The sequence below is a fragment of the Ranitomeya variabilis genome, chromosome 3, assembly GCF_051348905.1.
Source record: "Ranitomeya variabilis isolate aRanVar5 chromosome 3, aRanVar5.hap1, whole genome shotgun sequence".
NCBI classification, from domain to species: domain Eukaryota; kingdom Metazoa; phylum Chordata; class Amphibia; order Anura; family Dendrobatidae; genus Ranitomeya; species Ranitomeya variabilis.
In genome coordinates, this window is record NC_135234.1 from 554,664,810 (window position 1) to 554,681,355 (window position 16,546).

A 16,546-nucleotide genomic window follows, 5' to 3' on the forward strand; every position below is an offset into this window, starting at 1 on the left:
GCTCAGTTCAATCTCCAACCTAGATGGCTCGCTTTTTACCCTTAGTCCCTCATGAAACTAGGAGTATAACCACAACTTAGACATTTGTAGGTGCTCCCTACAAACACATATTGTTATGGTGGCCTATAACATTCCCTTATCAAAGTCCTTTTTATATAAATAGCTCATTCTCTACTTATCTGAACATAAATTGCCATCAATCTCAACTGTACCCAAAAGGCTCATGCAGCCTTTATCTGCCCCCATTTCCTCAAGATGGTTGTATCATCATTGTAAATAAGCACCTGTAATTAGTGTCACCCTCACCTCATAGTAGATTGTAAGTTCTGAAGTGCAGGGTTATCATTATTTTTGCTTTTATTGCTTGATTATGTTAACCTTGGTTACTTTTAACTGTTTTATATGAACTGCTGACTCATAAAGCAATGCGGAATGTGTTTGCGATTTATAAATAAAGGTTATTATTATTAGTAGATAGAAGATGGTGAAACTCAAGATGTTAACTTTGCCATGAGTAGGAGTAAAGAATCTTTTAGGTCAGCACAAATGCACAATCAATGGTTTGCTGCTGTGCTGACACAGGATGAAGTAGGGTGCACATGACAAGCTGCTGGGCTGCGAGTGAGATGCAGGCAGAGATGTTATGGCAGATTGAGAAAGATGGGGTGTGCTTGGTATGTAATATCGGTCAAAAACAGCAGACATGTCCAATTCTGTATCAGCTGAAAGGCTCTCAGTAACCCCAACTGTAGGGGGTAAACAAGTGGAGGTTCTTTGGCCAGACACCTGTGTGACAACAATTGCCATGGTGAGGGAGAAAGAAGAATTAGAAGATGTGGTTAGAAGGGGTAGACGGTAGCTGGTGAGACCCCCTAGTCTGCATTTTAGTACAGTGACATTCCCAGATAAACGCATGTTGATCGTGCATATGCCAGGTCATGCATGTAATACTGAAATTATTTCATTATTTTTTACTCTGCTAGGTGGTTTTTAAACAGTTGACAGATGTCATGATTTTTTAGATTTTTGCCAGGCTGAAAAAAAGACCCAAAATAACCAACTGCAGAACCGCAAACATTGCAGTCAACTGCCAGAGTTGGGCCTCAGGATGCATTGGTTGTCATGGTTGCATAACACTGTCTATGTAGCCTCCTCATTTTCCTCCTCATCCTCCTCTGCTGAGCTACTCAGCTGCATGCCTCTGGGTTTACACCAAGTTTCATCTACTATCTCATCGTCATACTCTATATTCTCCCACTCCTCACCCTGAAAGTCACCCTCTTCCTGCCTTGACAGCACAGTACTGTCAGCAGGCACCTCAAATATCTGAGTCTTGTCACAATTGGATGACCTTCACCCAACAGGGTTAACGTCTGATGAGGGTTTGGTTTATGCTTGGACAAAACTTTGTCTGGCCATGGATCAAAGTGAGAAAAAATTTGGCCACCGATGCAGATGAATTCCTCTTCTTGACTCTGGGAATCTTTAGCGTACACTGCATATGCCCATGGCACACAATGTGTGAAGAGGTCTGCAGAGTCAGCTATCTGTGATTCTCAACAGTCAGTTGGGCGCTTGGAGAGTTGTGATGTGGGGAAAAAAGGGTAATTGGGGTGCCACCACTGAGGACTCTACTGTGTGTGATGTTAAGGTGGAGGAAGAGGAGCAGAGGCCACTTGATGCAGCGCTTGCCATCTACTGGAGCACATGTTCTTTCTGGCCCTCATCTACAAAGCATTGTACAGCTGTCAAAGAAACGGAGCTTAGTTGTTCATCCAGTAACAGAAGTTGTAAAAATGCTACACAAATTCTGACTGCAGCAAAACAAATCAACTTCTTATCCCTCATATCATACCTGTCTCACAACCCTAAACATCTATTCAGTACTTTCAATTCTTTCCCCCCTCCCTCTCCTCTCATCTCAGCTGAATACTTTGTCTTATTACCTGTGAACTTGACACAATAACGTCCTACCTCATTCCAAACTTTAACCACAGTTTTCACCACAAGCCTAACCCACCTCTTCAACCTATCACTAACAACTGGTGTCTTCAATCCTGATTGAAACATAACTCGATCACACCCATCCTCAAAAAGCCCAATTTTGAGCCATCCTCTGTGTTTACCTATCGCCCCATATCATATCTCCCCTATGCTTCCAAACTACTGGAACAACATGTCCATTTTGTACTGTCCTCCCACCTCTCCTCTTGCTCCCTCTTTGACTGCTTACAATCTGACTTCAGACCACACCGTTCCACTGAATCTGCCCTGAATAAAGTCATCAACGACCAACTCACCGCCAAATGAAAGTGGTATGAGTTTGTCCAAATACTTCTCCTGGACCTGGCATCTGTCTTTGACACAGTGGACTAATCCCACTTACTACAGACTTTCAGATCTGTTGACATTATAGATTTGGCACTGTGTTGGATCTCCTCATATCCAACAGAGAGGACATTCAGTGTCTCCCACTCACACACCACCTTCTCATTTTGCCCCCTATGTGTCAGTGTCCACCAAGGTTCAGTTGTAGGACCGGGAACTGTGCTTAGAGGGAGCACACACGAGCTACCTCTTAAAGGGACAGCCCACATCAACCTACGGTATTCTCAACCAATAGCTGGGTGACACCTTCTATTTAAGGCTTCCCCTGCAATATGTAGGTGCCTGAGCTACGTTGTGAGTTTGACTTGCACGGTTGCGAGTTGTCAGTTTCCCCAGGTCCTCCTGTCTGCTTGTCTATCCTGTACCCGTCTGCTTTAACCTGTCTGTGACATATGCTCGTACCTGTCTGTGCTCTTCTGTCCACCAGCTGGTCCAGCCCTAACCTGCCAGTGCTTTTCTATTCCTCATCCAGTCACATCGGCACCCGTGGTTCCACAGTCCCTATAGTGCCTGCTGTAGGGGGTCAGCTGCCACCTTCTGTAGGTCAGCTATTTAGTAGCACCTGGTGCCACCTCTTTGTATCTGCTTGGATCGTAGTTTTGCCTCCTGCCACTTGCTCGAGTAGGGATTTAGTAGGCCACCTGGTTACACCCCTTCCAGGCTCTCAGAGGGATACGGAACAGTGATTCCACCACCTTTCCCGTTACAGTTTCCATCTGCTGGGTTGGCTGTAGTGGAAGAGGTGTTGGTCCCCGTTATACTAGTTCTACTCTATTGCAATTGATGCCACTTTGTTGGTGTCTGCCACTAATTTTTGCAAATGTGTTAACTCTTGGTTGGTCTCCTTCATGCATGTTGTCTGTGGCAGTAGGCCTCCAAGACCGTCAAGCCTCCACTTCCTTGACTCCATGTTACTATCCTTAGATTTTTTTCTGAAAATAGTAGTTGAAATGTATAATATTTGTGCCATCTAAGTGTGGCTGAGTAGGAAAGCAGGTTGAGCTTTTGCATGTGGTATCAGGGCTCCCAGCACAGGAGGCCTAGAATGATCCATCACCTACCTTATCTTACTGTGATATTCAATTGAAAGCTGTAAATGCAGTACCAGAACCCGATATCTCATGCCTGGCTTATTGCTGTAGTGCCATGCTACAATTAGTACTGTGGGTGAATTGAGGCCACTTTCCTGGTGTGTGCCACTAATTTGATGTGTTTTGGCAGCATTTGGGGCAGTTATAAGGTGTTGTGCATGCTTTTGTTTTTGCCTCCCTTTGAGATGAATGGCGTTCAGATATGTTCAGCGAATATTAGATTAATTTATCGGTGAATATCGTAATCTAAACCAAGCATTAAAATGTTCACTCATCTCTAGTTAGAGAAGGTTGGGTTTTTATAAATAGGAAATTTGCATCACTTGGCCTTACCCAACGATGATGTGAACAAGCCATAACTCAGGCCAATTAAGGTCTGAAACCTTGGTCAAAGTTATCTGAGCGCACAAATATAAAAAAAAAACAAAAAAACTTTTGCATAGGCCCATTTTCAGTTTTGTAATTTTGGAAGGAAAGAAAAGAGAATATATTTTGTTTTGCCTAAAATACAAAGGAAATGTGTCACATTTAATTTTAGCCCTTTTAGAAATCATTTCACCTTCAGCGAGCTTACCTGTTCTCAATAAAAGTAATTTTGACAAACATTGCGCTAACTTTTACATGCCTCTGTACATGTTAAATAGCATAATAATTATTGAGTTATGATACATAACTGCCCTAACTTTTACATGCCTCTGTACATGTTAAATAACATAATAATTATTGAGTTATGATACATAACTTACATATTTCAGAAAGACAATGTTAAACTGCATCCATCTATCACACCCACATTTCTTAGGTCACATTCTGATGTACGTCTATAATCTGATTTGAAAAAATATGACTATAAGGATTCCAAGACATAACAATATTTTTATTTACATTTTATAAAACTTTTTGGGAATTGCGGTTGTATGACAATCAAAGTAAAGGTTGTATGTTACATAGCATAACATGTCAAGGTCATTGTGAAGTTTAATTACAGCATTCACCTTTTTAAAAAGTATTTTTTTAAGATAAGATAAGTAATTGAAAATGAATTGCATTTTTAGTTTCACCAAGGAAGCCTGCCAAATTGTCCCGATTTCATATTTAACTTAATTTGCCTGCGTTATCAAGGCAACTTAGTAATTATAAATTGCGATTGTCGGGCATTAAATTTATCTGTGTTTCTTCAAGGTTTCATAATTTCATGACAAATATTCATTATATGTGCAACAAGAATTAAGTTCCAATTTGATCTGACAAAACCACATCATTTATTATACTAATCCAGTCATTTTAATCATGTCTTCTTTATCCCTCTATGAGGAATTTATGCATTTTGTATATTAGGTTAAGCAATCATAATCATTAGGTTAAGCAGCATCATAAGCCTATCTCTGTGACAAGGTAAAAATCACCTCTGTAGAATCAGATTCAGGCAGAAATTTCTTTGAATTAAAATCAGCATAAGTGCACTCTATATTATAACACATGTGCAACACTGTATATTTTTCAAGCTATGAGCATAGATTAGCAGGTACAGTTTCAGCTATTGCTAATTATATTTTCAGCATTATCTTGACAGTAGCATTTTGTAAATTGCTCCTTTTCTGGCTACAGGTTTTGCAAGAAGGGAGTCAAATATTTTTCTGTCCTTTCTGAAAGAGGATTTTTTTCCAATTTCAAACCATAGTTAGAGCGTTTGCATTATTTACCTTGATTAGCACATCTGACAAAATCCAAATGTGATATTTTTTTTAAAATTTAGCAACAAAATGTAATTTGCATTAAATTTATTCAATGACAATCAAAAGTGTCTAATTACAATCTGGATGTAGAAAAGCTGCGGAGACACCATCACGTGTTTCTCAACCCAAGCAATGAATAGCCAGGTCATTCACTGGGAAGGAACAACCACGGGAAGGGCAGCATCCAATAAAGGAAAACCACCTATGCCAAAACATGGTATCCATCCACAGACAGCTGTTTTGGGGTATTTGCCCCTCATCAGTGTGGAGTAGGAAACTGGCTATTAGGAGCAGTGCCTGGTGAAAAGACTATAAACATAAGGATGAATGACTTCGGGGAGATCAAAACATCCAACACCGCGGAGACACCATCACGTGTTTCTCAACACAGCGATCCAGAACACTGCCCCATCCCTAAAGGGAAATATGCAAATGCATGTATAAAAGCCACGGAGACACCATCACGTGTTTCTCAACGCAAGCAATGAATAGCCAGGTCTTTCACCGGGAAGGAACAACCACGGGAAGGGCAGCATCCAATAAAGGAAAACCACCTATGCCAAAACATGGTATCCATCCACAGACAGCTGTTTCGGGGTATTTGCCCCTCATCAGTGTGGAGTAGGAAACTGGCTATAAGGAGCAGTGCCTGGTGAAAAGATGTTTTGATCTCCCCGAGGTCATTCATCCTTATGTTTATAGTCATTACAATCTGGGGTCTATCCAAAACCCTGATCATAATAATTGCAGGGTGGAAATGTAAAAAAATAGTACTTCTGTTTTTTCACCATCACTTTGTCCATGGAGCTCCACATTTGTTCATTCTGGTCCAGATTTCATTCACAAACTGAAATTCTTATTAACACCACAGGCATCACTGGGTCTTTGCACCTTTGGTGCCTACTAGTCCTCAGGTTTTCAAAATCGCCAAGCATTTTAAAGAAATGGAAAGGCTAATAAAAATTACATAAAGTCATTTGGGCATCTTTTGAGCATTTTGTAAGTAGGGACACCTTTGGGACGAGTGATGTAATGTTTCTAATTTTTATCCTGGAGAAAACAGCAGTATTCCAGAGGGTATGGTAGAAAAGTACTAATTTGGATCTATTCAGTGCTGCTCTGTGTCCTATAGGGACCCTCCTGATCCATGTTACATGCAGCAGAATTGGAGAAGGAAGAGCAGGATGAAGAAAAGAGGAAGAGCAGGTGGAAGTGGAAGAGGACATATACTCAGTGCTGACAAGAGACTAGGGAGACAGTCAGGGGCTGGCTGACACTTTTCAGCCTGGGGGCAATCACAAGACAGTGGCCCTCGAGTTGCGATGGCCCTCCTTTTTCCTGCTTATCTCCAGCCATTGCATTAAAGCAGCAGAGATAACAGGCTTTAAAACAGGCTGGTACATAGATATGGGATATACAATATGATGTCCCCACTGCCTCCTATATATAGCATGAGGCTTTACAGTTTTCTATATACTGTATACTATAGCTCCCTGCAAATAGTATGTCTCCAAAAACCCCTATATATAGTATTATGGTCCCCTACAGCTCTCTAATTGCAATATTATGTACCTCACTTCCTATATATAGTATGATGATATATAGTATCATGTCCCTACAGCCCCCTATATGGAATATGGTGGCCTCACAGCCCCGATATGATGGTCCCCACAGTTTCTTTTATTTAATTATATTATATATAGTATGATGGTCCCCACAGCCCTACATATATATGATATATGATATACGATACACTTTATTGATCCCTGGGGGAAATTACAGTATTAAAGCAGCAATACAAAGAGCATTACATAAAATATTAGTACACAAATCTTGCACAAATATACCAACAATAACAAATAAATGTGGGTAGTACAGGTATACAGGTCCTTCTCAAAAAATTAGCATATAGTGTTAAATTTCATTATTTACCATAATGTAATGATTACAATTAAACTTTCATATATTATAGATTCATTATCCACCAACTGAAATTTGTCAGGTCTTTTATTGTTTTAATACTGATGATTTTGGCCTACAACTCCTGATAACCCAAAAAACCTGTCTCAATAAATTAGCATATCATGAAAAGGTTCTCTAAACGACCTATTACCCTAATCTTCTGAATCAACTAATTAACTCTAAACACATGCAAAAGATACCTGAGGCTTTTAAAAACTCCCTGCCTGGTTCATTACTCAAAACCCCCATCATGGGTAAGACTAGCGACCTGACAGATGTCAAGAAGGCCATCATTGACACCCTCAAGCAAGAGGGTAAGACCCAGAAAGAAATTTCTCAACAAATAGGCTGTTCCGAGAGTGCTGTATCAAGGCACCTCAATGGTAAGTCTGTTGGAAGGAAACAATGTGGCAGAAAACGCTGTACAACGAGAAGAGGTGACCGGACCCTGAGGAAGATTGTGGAGAAGGACCGATTCCAGACCTTGGGGAACCTGAGGAAGCAGTGGACTGAGTCTGGTGTGGAAACATCCAGAGCCACCGTGCACAGGCATGTGCAGGAAATGGGCTACAGGTGCCGCATTCCCCAGGTAAAGCCACTTTTGAACCATAAACAGCAGCAGAAGCGCCTGACCTGGGCTACAGAGAAGCAGCACTGGACTGTTGCTAAGTGGTCCCAAGTACTTTTTTCTGATGAAAGCAAATTTTGCATGTCATTCGGAAATCAAGGTGCCAGAGTCTGGAGGAAGACTGGGGAGAAGGAAATGCCAAAATGCCTGAAGTCCAGTGTCAAGTACCCACAGTCAGTGGTGTGGGGTGCCATGTCAGCTGCTGGTGTTGGTCCACTGTGTTTCATCAAGGGCAGGGTCAATGCAGCTAGCTATCAGGAGATTTTGGAGCACTTCATGCTTCCTGGCACCTGCTCACAGTGCCAAAACCACTGGTAAATGGTTTACTGACCATGGTATTACTGTGCTCAATTGGCCTGCCAACTCTCCTGACCTGAACCCCATAGAGAATCTGTGGGATATTGTGAAGAGAAAGTTGAGAGACGCAAGACCCAACACTCTGGATGAGCTTAAGGCCGCTATTGAAGCATCCTGGGCCTCCATAACATCTCAGCAGTGTCACAGGCTGATTGCCTCCATGCCACGCCGCATTGAAGCAGTCATTTCTGCCAAAGGATTCCCGACCAAGTATTGAGTGCATAACTGAACATTATTATTTGATGGGTTTTTTTGTTTGGTATTAAAAAACACTTTTATTTGATTGGACGGGTGAAATATGCTAATTTATTGAGACAGGTTTTTTGGGTTATCAGGAGTTATATGCCAAAATCATCAGTATTAAAACAATAAAAGACCTGACAAATTTCAGTTGGTGGATAATGAATCTATAATATATGAAAGTTTAATTGTAATCATTACATTATGGTAAATAATGAAATTTAACACTATATGCTAATTTTTTGAGAAGGACCTGTATAAGTCACTGTTAATTGACATTAGTACACCTGCAATCAGTCATTGTTGTCTAGCACCCTAGGGAAATTATTATACAGTACAATTCCATATCATAAGGTTCAAACGATTTCCTGAATATCGCCTTCTTGCACCTTAGTAGGATTAGACAGCTGCTGAATGTATTCTTCTGCTTCAAGAACAGCTCGTATAGTGGGTGTGTATTATTGATCATTATAGCACTACACTTCTTCTGAATCCTATCCTCTAATACCTCCTCAAAAGATTCCAGATGGAGGCCAACAGCCACGCTTGCCTTCTTGATAAATTTGTTGAGCTTATTAGTTTCAGCTACTTGCACACTACTGCCCCAGCATATAATAGATAGATATATAGCATATATAGTGCGATGGCCCCAGTTCCCACTATAAATATAGTACGATGGCACCAGTTGACCATATATATAGTATGATGGCCCCAGTTCTCCCCATATATTTAGTATGATAGCTCCAGTTCTCCATAATAAAAATAATGAAGTTTATACTCACCTCATCCTGATTTCTGACACTGCAGCCTCCATTTTTTCTTCTGGTCCGCAGAGTGGCATGAGCAATAATGTCATTGCGCCTCCTGCATGAGCACACTGAAGTCTCAGGAAGCTGCGGTCTGCAGCTTATGAGACAGACCAGGGTTTCCACTATAAATTTGGGGGCCCCATACTGGCAAAATTTTTGGGTTCCCTTGAGACCCCCACCATCCCACCACCCACTCTTAGAAAAAATTTAACTTCTCCACCACATCCTCACGGATCAGATATTAACAGTTTCCATCAAACACCAGATCACATTCATAACCAGCAGCTTTTGTTCTGGCCAAAATAATTTTAAGCTGACACCACGACACGGTAGACTCTTTCGGCCGGACCCTAGTCTACTCTAAACTATTAAAAATAAATATATTTTTATGTGTTTTTCTTTAAGGGAATGAGTGACATACATTTACATTTTTTTAAACAACCATTAATACCACATACAAATATCGTCACACCATGACCAGACCACATATTACCACCACATAGTGAACGAATAATACCACATACAAGGACAAATACCGCCACACCATGACCAGACCACATATTACCACCAGACTGAATACTCCAATACTGATCATTAATTTTTTAAGAAAACGCAATAATAAGTGTCATTGTGTACAGGAGCTCTGTATTTACTGTCGGTGTACAGATAATACAGTGATCACTGATGACATTATACAGAGGAGCTCTGTATATAGTAAACAGTGTATAGTGTCAGTGTACAGGTAATACAGGGATCACCGGTGACATAATATACAGGAGCTCTGTATATAGTATACAGTGTATAGTGTCAGAGAAAAGGTAGGACACTGACTCACCAGTAACGTCTCTAGCTGAAGTCCTCCATCTTTGCTTTTCTTTTGCATCCAGCACAGTTAACCATCACTTCTTCCAGCCAGGACTCGTTTCTGCATAAAATAACACCGTTACCTAAAGCACCGCTTCCAGAGCACATTCCCCACGTTTTCCCTTTCTTCTACACTACACATCACACATCACATCTGAATACAGAGGTGCACCCACGATCAATATATTATTGGTCATTATGCAACCTCGTAGATTGTAAACTTTGGTATCTGTTGATCTATGTATTTATTGTTATGATGAATGTCCATTGTCTGCACAAGTCCCCTCTAAAATATAAAGTGTTGCTGAATATGTTCGCGCTATAGAAATAAAATTATTATTATTATTAACCCACCATTCCAAACATAAATTATAATCTACCACTGTGCCCCCACTATCTATACATAGCCACTTTCCCTATTTAATATATAAATGAATTAGCACCTGCACTCTTTCCACCAATTCATTACCAGTAGTGTTGAGCGATACCTTTCGATACTTGAAAGTATCGGTATCGGATAGTATCGGCCGATACTCGAAAAATATCGGATATCGCCGATACCGATACCCGACACCAATACAAGTCAATGGGACACAAGTATCAGAAGCTATCCTGGATGGTTCCCAGGGTCTGAAGGAAAGGAAACTCTCCTTCAGGCCCTGGGATCCATATTCATGTAAAAAATAATGAATTTAAATAAAAAATGGATATACTCACCCGTCCGGCGGCCCCTGGACCTTACCGATTGTAACCGGCAGCCTCCGTTCCTAAGAATGAGGAGTTTAGGACCCTCGATGACGTCGCGGCTTGTGATTGGTCGCGTGCCGCTCATGTGACCGCTCACATGACCAATCACAAGCCGCGACGTCATCGCAGGTCCTAAACTCCTCAATGAGAAGATTCTAGCAATCTCAGTAGTGAATGTGCTAGAATGTATGGGCTCCTGTCAGGTCCTCTCAGCAGCCCATACATTCTAGCTGCTGCTTTACTGCTGGAAACACTAGACGCCCCGGAACGACTGAGGTAAGTATAAAAAATATTTTTATTTTTGTTTTTTTTAAATGGGAGAGGTGGGGGGGAGTGAGACTGCAGATGATGGAGTGTGTTTGAGGGGGCACTGGGCATGATGAAATGATAGGGGGCTGCAAATGATGAAGTGTGTTTGAGGGGGCACTGCGCATGATGAAATGATAGGGGGCTGCAGATAATGAAGTGTGTTTGAGGGGGCACTGCACATGATGAAATGATAGGGGGCTGCAAATGATGAAGTGTGTTTGAGGGGGCACTGCGCATGATGAAATGATATGGGGCTGCAGATGATGAAGTGTGTTTGAGGGGGCACTGCACATGATGAAATGATAGGGGGCTGCAGATGATGAAGTGGGGGTGATGGGGACTGCAAATGATGAAGTGGGGGTGATGGGGACTGCAAATGATGAAGTGGGGGTGATGGAGACTGCAAATGATGAAGTGGGGGTGATGGGGACTGCAAATGATGATGTGGAGGTGATGGGGATTGGAAGTGATGTGGACTGCAAATGATGATGTGGGAGTGATGGGGACTGCAGATGATGAATTGTGTTTGAGGGGGTACTGCACATGATGAAATGATAGTGGCTGCAAATGATAAAGCAAGGGGGACTGCAGATGAAGTGAAGGGGATAGGGGACTAAATGATGAAGTAAGGTGGACTGCAAATGATGAAGTGGGGGTGATGGGGACTGCACATCAAGTGAGTGTGAGGGACGGTGGACAGCAATTGATTTGAACGTGGGGGTGGGGAGAGCCAATGGTGTATTGAAGGTAGGGAGAGCAAATAATGAATTTTGAGGGTGGGGAAGAGCAGTTGATAATGAATAGAAGGTGGGAGAGAGAGAAGACATGACAATGAATTGAGGCAGAAGGGGCATGTAACTATAATGAATCAGAGTTAGGGTTAGAGCGGGAGGTACATAGTGGGATCGTTGAGGATAAAGTGACTGGAAATAAATTGGGGGAAAGAGTACAGGTGCAAATTAATTTATATATTAAATGGGGAAAGTGGATATGTACAGATAGTGGGGGCACAGTGGCGTATTATAATTTTTATTTGGAATGGTGGGTTGCATAGTAACCAATTACAGTGTATATTAATGGTGGGTGAATGTCTGTATTCAGATGTGTAGTGTAGAAGAAAGGGAAAAAGTGGGGAATGTGCTCTGGAAGCGGTGCTCTAGATAACTGTGTTATTTTATGCAGAGACGAGTCCTGGCTGAAAGAAGTGATGGTGGTCTGCGCTGGATTAAAAAGAAATGCAAAGATGAAGGACTTCAGCTAGAGACGTCACTGGTGAGTCAGTATGTTACCTGTACACTGACACCATATGCTGTATACTGTATACAGAGCTCCTGTGTATAATGTCACTGGTGATCACTATATTATCTGTACACTATACACTATATACAGAGCTCCTGTGTATAATGTCACTAGTGATCACTGTATTATCTGTACACTGACACTATATACAGAGCTCCTGTGTATAATGTCACTAGTGATCACTGTATTACATGTACACTGACACTATATACAGAGCTCCTGTGTATAATGTCACTAGTGATCACTGTATTATCTGTACACTGACACTATATACATAGCTTCTGTGTATAATGTCACTAGTGATCACTGTGTTATCTGTACGCTGACACTATATACATTGCTCTTGTGTATAATGTCACTGGTGATCACTGTATTACCTGTAAACTGACACTATACACAGAGCTCCTGTGTATAATGTCACTAGTGATCACTGTATTACATGTACACTGACACTATATATAGAGCTCCTGTGTATAATGTCACTGGTGATCCCTGTATTACCTGTACACTGACACTATATATGGAGATCCTGTGTATAATGGCACTGGTGACCACTGTATTACCTGTACACAGACACTGCATACTAAGTACAGATCTCCTATGTATAATGGCACTTATGGTGATAGTATTTTTTTAATTAATGATCAGTATTGTACTATTCAGTCACAATGTGGTGGTAATATGTTGTCCGGCCATGGTATGGCGGTATTTGTTCCTTGTATGTGCTATTATATGGTCACTATGTGGTGGTAATATGTGGTCTAGTCATGGTGTGGTGGTATTTGTTCCCTGTAAATGCTATTATTCGGTCACCGTGCGGCGGTAGTATGTGGTCTGGTCATGTTGTGTTGGTATTTGTTCCTTGTATGTAGTTGGTCACCATCACCATATGGTGGTAATATGTGGTCTGTACATGCTGCGGTGGTATTTGTCCCTTGTATGCGATATTGTTCGGTCACTGTAGTGGTAATATGTGGTCTGCACATGGTGTGGCAGTATTTATTCCTTGTAGATAGTATTATAGGTCACTATGTGGTGATAATGTGGTGGCTGGTCATGGTGTTGTGGTATTTGTCCCTTGTATGTGGTATTATTGGTCATTTGAAAAATTGAAAAATAAATAAAAATATACCTAAATTGTATTGCATATTTTAACAAATGTTTAATAAGTTAGAGTAGAGTAGGGCCTGGCCAAAAGAGTCTACCTTGTCATCGTGGCAGATTAAAAAAACCTTTTGGCCAAAACAAAATCTGCTGGCTATGTGTGTGATCTGGTGATGGGAACTGTTAATGTGTGATTGGTGAGAAGTGGAGTTTTTCCAAGAGACAGCGGTGGTGCTGTGGACAGTTCGATGGTTGGAGGCGGGGCTGGGGTGGAGCCTGGGCAGAATCTTAAGGGGGCCCCGAAAATTTTGGCAGTATGGGGCCCCGAAATTTCTAGTGGCAGTCCTGTGTGCAGTCCCCCCTCAGACACAATTCATCATTTGCAGTCCTGTTCCCCCCACTTCATCATGTGCAGTCCCCCTTTCCCCACTTAATGTGCAGTCCACATTACCCCCCACTTCATCATGTGCTGTCCCCCTTAACCCCTAATTCCTCATGTGCAGTCCCCCTTACCCCAAATTCATGATGTGCTGTCCCCCTTACCCCCCACTTCATGTGCAGTCCCCCTTACCCCCCACCTTATCATGTGCATCCCCACTCCCCCACTTCATCATGTGCATCCCCACTCTCCCTTCTTCACCATGTCCATCCCCACTCCCCCTTCATCATGTGCAGTCCCCTTTATCCCCCACTACATTTGCAGCCCCACTCCCCCTTCATCATGTTCAATCCCCCTTACCCCCACATCATCATGTGCAGCTCCAGTCCATTATGTACAGCCCCATTCCCTCCACTTCATCATGTGCAGCCCCATTTACCCCCCAACTGTATCATGTTTACTCTCTTTTAACCCTCAAACACCATCATGTTCATCATCACTCCCCCTTCATCATGTGCAGCCCCACTTACCCCCACTCCATCATGTGCAGTCTCCTTTAACCCCCAAACTCATTAATGTGCAGCCTCACTCCCCCTTCATCATGTGCTGTGCAGCCCCACTTACCCCCACTCCATCATGTGCAGTCTCCTTTAACCCCAAAATTCCATCATGTGCAGCCCCATTCCCCCTTCATTATGTGCAGCCCCACTTACCCCCCACTTCATCATGTGCAGTCTCCTTTAACCCTCAAACTCCATCATTTACAGCCACAATCCCCCTTCATCATGTACAGCCCCACTTACCCCACAGTCCATCATGTGCATTCTCTTTTAACCCCCAAACTCGATCATGTGCAACCCCACTCCCCCTTCAACATGTGCAGCCCCATTTACCCCCAACTCCATCATTTGCAGTCTCCTTTAACCCCCCAAACTCCATTATGTGCAGCCCCACTCCCCTTCATCACGTGCTGCCCCACTTACCCCCAAACTTCATTATGTGCAGCCCCACTCCCCTTCATCATGTGCTGCCCCACTTACCCCCAAACTCCATCATGTGCAGTCCTCCTTACACCCTCTCACTTCATCACTTGCAGTTCCCCCCACCCATTGAATGCACTTTATAAAGAAAACAAAAAAGTTTTTCAAACTCAAAGAGTCTCCCTCAGCAAGAAGATCGTTGGGTACAGCCGGGACCAGCTGCTTGGAAAGCATCACCAAACCAGGGATTCAAGCTTGAGGAGGATAATTTGCATATTCCAGGTGCCTTCTGGGAAAAGCGAAGAGTCTCCCTCAGCAAGAAGATCGTTGGGTACAGCCGGGACCAGCTGCTTGGAAAGCATCACCAAACCAGGGATTCAAGCTTGAGGAGGATAATTTGCATATTCCAGGTGCCTTCTGGGAAAAGCGAAGAGTCTCCCTCAGCAAGAAGATCGTTGGGTACAGCCGGGACCAGCTGCTTGGAAAGCATCACCAAACCAGGGATTCAAGCTTGAGGAGGATAATTTGCATATTCCAGGTGCCTTCTGGGAAAAGCGAAGAGTCTCCCTCAGCAAGAAGATCGTTGGGTACAGCCGGGACCAGCTGCTTGGAAAGCATCACCAAACCAGGGATTCAAGCTTGAGGAGGATAATTTGCATATTCCAGGTGCCTTCTGGGAAAAGCGAAGAGTCTCCCTCAGCAAGAAGATCGTTGGGTACAGCCGGGACCAGCTGCTTGGAAAGCAATTTTTGCCTGTAGGACATTATTGCAAGAAAGCTTGGCTGAGTAGATTACACAAGAAGGAAAGCACACAGCAAGTCAGCAGGATCTAGGAGCAACATGGCAGATGTGACAACCTACATGGTGAGCTGCAGCATGTGCTACATGTTCACAGATCGACCAGAAGAAGAATCCAATTTCACCTGTCAGAAGTGTAGACTAGTGGCCCTTTTAGAAGAAAAGGTGCGGGGTCTGGAAGAAAGAATAGCAACTTTGAAACTCATCAAAGAGAATGAAGACTTCCTAGACAGAACAGAAGCATCTCTACTGGTCACAGAAGGTGAAAAAAGTGTCAGAGAACCTCCAAAAGCAGATGAGTGGAAGCATGTGACCAAAAGAAGCAAGAAGACCATGGAGAAATCAGCAACCACACAACTGAAGAACTGATATCAAATCTTTGTAGAGGATGAAGATGGCACACCTAAGGATGAAGCACTACCAGCAAGCAAAAAAGAAAAGGGTACACAGCAACAAGTGACAGCAAAAATTACAGCCAAGAAGCAACGAAGAGTGGTGGTGGTGGGAGACTCACTACTGAGAGGCACAGAAGCAGCCATCTGCAGACCGGACATAACCGCAAGAGAAGTATGCTGCCTTCCAGGTGCGATGATCAAGGATGTGACCGATAGGATACCAAAGCTCTTCAGCTCCAAGGACGTCCACCCATTTCTTCTGATACATGTTGGCACCAATGACACGGCAAGGAAGGACCTACCGACAATCTGCAAGGACTTTGAAGAGTTGGGGAAGAAAGTAAAGGAACTGGATGCACAGGTAGTTTTTTCTTCTATCCTTCCAGTAGACGGGCATGGCACCAGGAGATGGAACAGGATCCTTGATGCGAACAACTGGCTAAGACGATGGTGCAGACAA